Raw genomic sequence first — 6,597 nt, 5'->3', positions numbered from 1 at the left:
CTTGGCTTGGAGCAATACGTGAGAAGAACAATCAAGCAAACAGATAAAAAATTGTTTGTCTCTTCATCCAAGGTCAGCTTAGAAACACCGTCAAAGGTACAGGTAATAATAGAAAACCTGCTGGAGCCTGGAGCTGTAGAAATGGTTGAAATTATTTTAGGTCAAGAAGAGGCAGCCAAGTTGAAAAAGGTACCCTTCCTGAGTGACACCATCAAATGGGTTCAAACAATGTGCTGGAGCAATTGGTGGAGAGACCCGGGGGCAGCCAGTCCTTTACATTTTGATGAAAGGGGAAACGTCAGTGACTTGGCCATTTTACCACCTTAAAGTAATGAAGTCTACGAAGCCAGGCTAATTTGCTCAGTGCTGCATGGTATAGCAGCTGGAGAAGGAATTTTCAGTAAGATATCATTGTTCTCCTTTTCCAGCAAGTATCGATATTCACCATGTGGTTCCAGAAATTTACTGTGTCTACATTCCTGAAGTACTTTGTCCCTGAGAGAGAGGACAGAACCGAACCGTATAATGTGATGGCCATGCACCTCAACCGAGGTTGAATTTTCTGAAATGGAAAGATCAGTATCACAGTGTTTTGTCAATAGTAATCTGACCAGGGATTTCTCATTTGTTTTTCCTGATGGCAAGTAATTCATTCATCATAACAATTTTTTTAAAGATTTTATTTAATTATTTAGAGAGAGAGAGAGACAGCACCAGCGTGAGGGAGAGAGAGAGAGAGAATCTCAAGCAGACTCCATGCTGAGCATGGAGCCTGACATGGTGCTCGATCCCAGGGCTCTGGGATCATGACCTGAGCTGAAACCAAGAGTTAGACGCTTAACCGACTGCGCCACCCATGCGCCCCTCATCAGAACAATTAAACGACATCTTTGATGATGTTCATTTTAGAGGGGGTGTAACCATACGCATGTGGTAAAAATTTCAGCAGTACCAAGAGTGGTGAAAATTAAGTCTCTGTCCTCAGCGTCAGCCACAGCACCAGGGTTTTGTGTCTCCTTCCAGCGATTTTCCACGCCTTTCTGTGCATCATGCACATAAACCCATTTCCTTGTTTATTCATACAATGGTAGCCTGTTGTGTTCTTTAAAAAACTGAGGTGAGGGGTGCCTGGGTGGCTCAGTCGGTTAAGTGTCTGCCTTCGGCTCAGGTTGTGATCCCAGGGTCCTGGGATCGAGCCCTGCGTTGGGCTCCCTGCTTGGCGGGAAGCCTGCTTCTCCCTCTGCCTGCTGCTCCCCCTGCTTGTGCTCTCTCTCTGTCAATTAAATAAATAAAATCTTTATAAAAAAAGTGGGGGGCTCTTGGGGCACTGGGCTGGCTTAGTCAATGGAGTGTGCAACTCTTGATCTTGGGGTTGTGAATTCAAGCCTTATGCTGGGTGTAGAGATTACTTAAAAAAAATCTTTAAAAAATAAAAAAGGGGTCACTGCCCAGCCAAGGAGTGGGAAGCAGGCAGCTTTTTCAGGGTCCCCTCTCACCTGCTGAGTTGGGGTCATGTCCTTCTCAAGGCAGCCCTCAGCCCACCGCTGGGCAAAAGATGGTGGTACTGATGATACCAAGGTGGGCCTGGCTATTTCCCTAACAGGTGATCTTTCCTTCCCTCTGGGCCAGTGGAGGCTTCATTAGCCCTAAATTGTGCTCTCGTGGCACTCCCCCTCACCCAATTCTGTTTCCTCTCCTTTTTCTTCATAGCTGTTACTCCCCAATAATACATTTTGCACTCCGTATCTACATCTGCTTCTCAGAGAACCCACCCAACACATACCCACATACTGCATCTCACAGATCCAGTCTTCTACTGAATGACACTCAGGTGGCTTCCAGTCTTGCTATTGCAGGTGGTGCTGGATGCACATCTTGTCACAGATGTCTTTCCATGCAGGTGCAAGAGTATCTGGAGAGGAGATGCCCAGAGGTTGAGTGGTGGATCAATTTAAATTTTGCATTTAAACTTTGCTTGTTTTGTAGGTTTTTTGTTTTTTTTTTAAGATTTTATTTATTAGAGAGAGAGAGTGAGTGAGAGAGAGGAGGAGCAGGGGGAGCAGCAGGGGGAGAGGGAGAAGCAGACTCTCTGCTAAGCAGGGAGCCCAATGCGGGGCTCGATCCCAGGACCCTGGGATCATGACCCGAGCCCAAGGCAGACGCTTAACCGACTGAGCCACCCAGGTGCCCCTCTTGTTTTGTAGTTTTAATTTGCTTTTCTTTTTATTATGAGTAAGGTTGAACATATCTTAAACTGCTTAGAAATGAAGGCAAGCAAATGAAAACATTGTTTCCTATTAAAATAAGTGGAGTGTTGGGGCCCCTGGCTGGCTTAGTCGGTAGAGCTTGTGACTCTTGATCTCTGGGTTGTGAGTTTGAGTCCCACCTTGGATGTAGAGATTACTAAAAAATAAACTTAAAAAAAAAAATAAAATAAGTAGGATGTAAACAATTTGCATTGGAATTTAAAGATAGAATATAATACTTTAAAGAAAATCCCCTGCTTGTGGAGGGCTACTTTGTGATAATCCAGACATTTTTGGGTACAAATTCTCTTTCCTGTGTAGTTAAAGAAACTCTGATAGGAGTGAAAAGTCCTGCATGTTGGTGTAAGGGAGATTTTCTTAAAGTTCAGGAGAGCAAGTGTCCACCTGTATATGGAATTTCCAGAGTATTGAATCTGTTTAGGTTAAGACATTAAGTATGTTTTAATTTGAAGTGTTTTTATTTATTTATTTGAGAGAGAGAGCACGAGAGAGAGCATGAGCCGGGGGAGGGGCAGAGGCAGAGGGAGAAGCAGACTCCCCACTGAGCAGGGAGCCCTTCATAAGGCTCGATCCTGGGACTCCGGGATCATGACCCGAGCTGAAGGCAGACGCTTCACCAACTGAGCCACCCAGGTGCCCCAGACCAGCAATTTCTTTGTAAGAAAACTGATGAAGATGCAGATGCACTCAGATTTCCTTGGTGAGAATTTAATCACATGGCCATATCTAGTTGCTGAGAAGTGAGATTCCAGTGGGACAGCCGTGTGCCCTATTAAAACCACGTGGAGGAATATAAAAGGAAGAAGGTGGGATAGATACTGAAGGATAATTAGCTATCTCTGCTACGTGGATTCAGAGCCTGGAAGAATCATGGTCCAGGAAAGGCAAAAATTCTGCATCTGGGATCAGTCACGTCTGTTCCAAGCATTCTGAATTGGTGTCAGGAATAGGCAAAATAGTGAGGAAAAGGAGGTGGCATCACTTTCTTCTTTGATCCTTCAAGTAGGCTTCTTTAAGAATCTGGTATCCAGGGGCGCCTGGGTGGTTCAGTTGGTTGAACACCCGACTCTTGTGGAGTCTGCTTGTCTCTCTCTCTCTGCTCATCCCCTGCTCACGCACGCTCTGTCTCAAATAAATAAATAAATAAATTCATTCTTAAAAAAATAATCTGGTATTCAGAATGCTCAGTTATTTAACCTGGAAGCCATTCAGTCATCCAACAGATAATTAATGGGACACCCACTATGGGCCAAGCACTGCCTAGGTGCTGGGTATGGAGAGGTCCTCATGGAGCTTCCAGGAGACTGGAGGAAGTAGACATTAACCAAAGACCTTACAGTTAGATATATAATTACAAATTCTGATACATTCCTTGAAGGAAAAGGTATTCTATGGGAAAGTATGAGATAAGCATCTAATTTATGTTAGACATTGAGGGAGATCTTGGAGGAAGTCTTATGTAAACTGAGACTAAAAAATAGATGTGTTGGAGTTGGCTGTCAGGGGAGGGAGGGGAGAGAGTGGTCTAGGTAGAGGGATTAGAGCAGTGAATGAGGGGGAGAGAAATGAAATATGTGGCTGGAGAGAGAGGCAGGAAAGTTCTTTTAGAGCCTCCTTGGCCATATGCAGCAGTTAGCTCTTGTTGCGTATCAAACTACTGCAAAATGCGGCTTAAAAATGACGATAATTGGGCGCCTGGGTGGCTCAGTTGATTAAGCGACTGCCTTCAGCTCAGGTCATGATCCTGGAGTCCCTGGATCGAGTCCCGCATCGGGCTCCCTGCTCAGCGGGGAGTCTGCTTCTCCCTCTGACCCTCCCCCCTCTCATGTGCTCTCTCTCATTCTCTCTCTCTCAAATAAATAAATAAAATCTTTAAAAAAAAAATGACGATAATTTATTAGTTCGTGATTCAGCAGGTTGTGGCAATTTAGGCTGGACTCAGCTGGGTGGTTTTGTGATCTAAGCTGATCTCTCTTTTTCACCTGTAGTCAGCTATGGATCAGCAGGTGCCTCTGCTTCTGGGGGGAGGTTGGCTCCTGGCTGGGGGACCCTGGCTCTTCTCCACGCGGTCCCTCACCCTCCATGCGGTTAGCTTGGGCAGGCTTGGTCACATGATGATAAGATTCTCAGAGAGAGTGGAAGCCCACAAGACCTCTTGACTTTTCCAGAACTGACACTCCATCATTTCTGCCACGTCCTGTTGGCCAAAGAAAGTCATCACAGCCAGCCCACGGGGTGAGGAAATAGACACCAACTCATGGTACGAGGAGCTGTGAAGTCACATTGTAAAGAGTGGGTGATAAGGAGGGGTGAACAACTGAGGGCATTTTTGCAACCAAGTGAGGCATTTGTGCGACTGGAAGGCACAGGAGATTTTAAAACAGCAACCAGCAATAATAGGGCACATGACCAAGGTGATTCGTACTGCACTGTGCTGGAAACTTTCGAGAGTTTCTGCCTTACCATCTTGGTTGTGATCTCTTTGGGTGCAAGGTCTGTGGTATCCTTTCCTGGGGCTGGATCGAGCCCATCTGCCAGCTCAACTCCCATGGCTGGAAACAAGAATCGAAAGCTTTCTGTTTTCAGCACCTCCAGGCTTCCCAGCGAGGTGCTGTGGAGGGGGCTCGCACAGACAGCTTAGCTTGTTGGGAGTTGTGAAGCTAATACCCTCACCACAAGCTGAGCTGCGAAGAATCCCAGACTCGTCTAAATTATAATTTGTTTGTTGGGCCTTGAGGGGGTCTGGAAAGCCTGTTCCAACTTCTCTTTCTTACAACACACAAGCATATTTGCCCAAACAGACATTTCTCTTCTGAGCATCTTTTATGGAAGTACAGTAGTCCCCCCTTATGTGCGGAGTACATGTTCCAAGACCCCCAGTGGATGCCTGAGCCCACAGATAGTACCAAACACCATATAAACCACGTTTCTTCCTATCATTACATACCAATGATAAAGTTTAATTTATAAATCAGGCACAGTAAGAGATTATCAATAATATATAATAATAAAATAAAACAATTATAACAATATACTATAATAAAAGTTATGTGAATGTGGTCTCTCTCTCTCTCTTAAAATATCTTACTGTACTGTACTCACTCTTCTTTTTGTGGTTATGCAAGATGACAAAATGCCTATGTGATGAGATGAAGTGAGGTGAATGAAGTAGGCATCATGACATAGGGTTAGGCTGTGTTCACCTGATGATTCATCGAAGGAAGATCATCTGCTTCTGCACCACGGGTAACTGAAACCACAGATAAGGGGGGACCACTGCATTCTGCCAAGTGAAGTGCGCTGGTTGTCAGGATATCATCTCTCAACTAACCCATCCTTCTAGACTCTACTCTGCAATGCTGGGTCTGGAGATCTGTGAACCATATTTCTCCTTTGCCAGCTGGATGCTCCATGAATAGGGAGGCTGGAAGGAAGAAAGAGGAAGAAGGGATGCCTTCCTCTTATTTGCTTGCTCTTCTGGGTACCATCACTCCAGCAATGCCTTGGCAGGGGCAGGGGGTTACACCAGCATTGTTCTTCTAGGTTCTAATAACCCCGTACTCTTCCCTCTGTTCCTTCAGTAACTGCTTCATACAGTTACTATTTCTGTGTTAACTCAAGTGTTCCCTTTTTGCATTTTTAGTTCTCCCATACTGTCTAAAAAATTCTAAGATAAACTTGTGCAGTTTCTGTTGTCCTGCCTGAATCTTGACTGTTACATATGGTGTATAAGATTATTTTAAATGGTACCAAGTTGAACATTTGAAAAATACTTGAATGGGTATTTAGCATAATGTATATTATGAAAAGAGATATATGATTAACACACCAAACTCATTGGCTCTTAGATATTATTGCTTAAGATTAAAAAAATAAATTAAGAATGAGCTGACTTAAAGAACAATGTTAAGCAAATCATAGAACAAATGGCACATAGCCAAAATAGTGAAGGTGGTCATGAAATTTTGAAAGCATGAAGTAAAGCACGTCCATCTTGCCCATTACTCTAATAAGATAGCTCTTTAAGCAGGAAAATTACCCTGATTCCAAAGAAGAATCAAGAATCAAAGCCATGAAGTCAGATTTCCTGCATTTCCTTACGTTCCCAAGTCTAAGTGTGATGTTACCAGGATTGGGGGTTCCAAAGGCAGCAGGCAAACCTGGCCTTTCCACGGCACTGGAAGTCCAGCCAATAGCTGACTTTTCATTGGATTTGGAGGATGAGGTTTACATATTCAGATCAACCAACACCTAAGAAGTTTGACCACCATTTTGAAAGGCTTTCCCTTAGTTACACAGAAACAGAGCTGCACAAAAGAAACCAGCGGAG

At 44.3% G+C, this 6,597-nt stretch overlaps 1 long non-coding RNA gene across 1 annotated transcript; it reads left to right on the top strand.

Annotated features, from left to right (window-relative positions):
• The first annotated feature begins 1,270 nt into the window (after nucleotides 1-1,270).
• LOC144382247 (uncharacterized) lies at nucleotides 1,271-5,961 on the top strand. The gene is made up of 2 exons (XR_013448826.1): nucleotides 1,271-4,527; nucleotides 5,393-5,961. It is a non-coding gene; the product is annotated as an uncharacterized LOC144382247 (long non-coding RNA).
• Nucleotides 5,962-6,597: the final 636 nt, after the last annotated feature.

Source organism: Halichoerus grypus, chromosome 6 (assembly GCF_964656455.1).
Source record: "Halichoerus grypus chromosome 6, mHalGry1.hap1.1, whole genome shotgun sequence".
NCBI classification, from domain to species: domain Eukaryota; kingdom Metazoa; phylum Chordata; class Mammalia; order Carnivora; family Phocidae; genus Halichoerus; species Halichoerus grypus.
The sequence above is the reverse complement of the archived record's forward strand: the minus strand, read 5'-3'. Positions and strand labels throughout refer to the sequence as shown.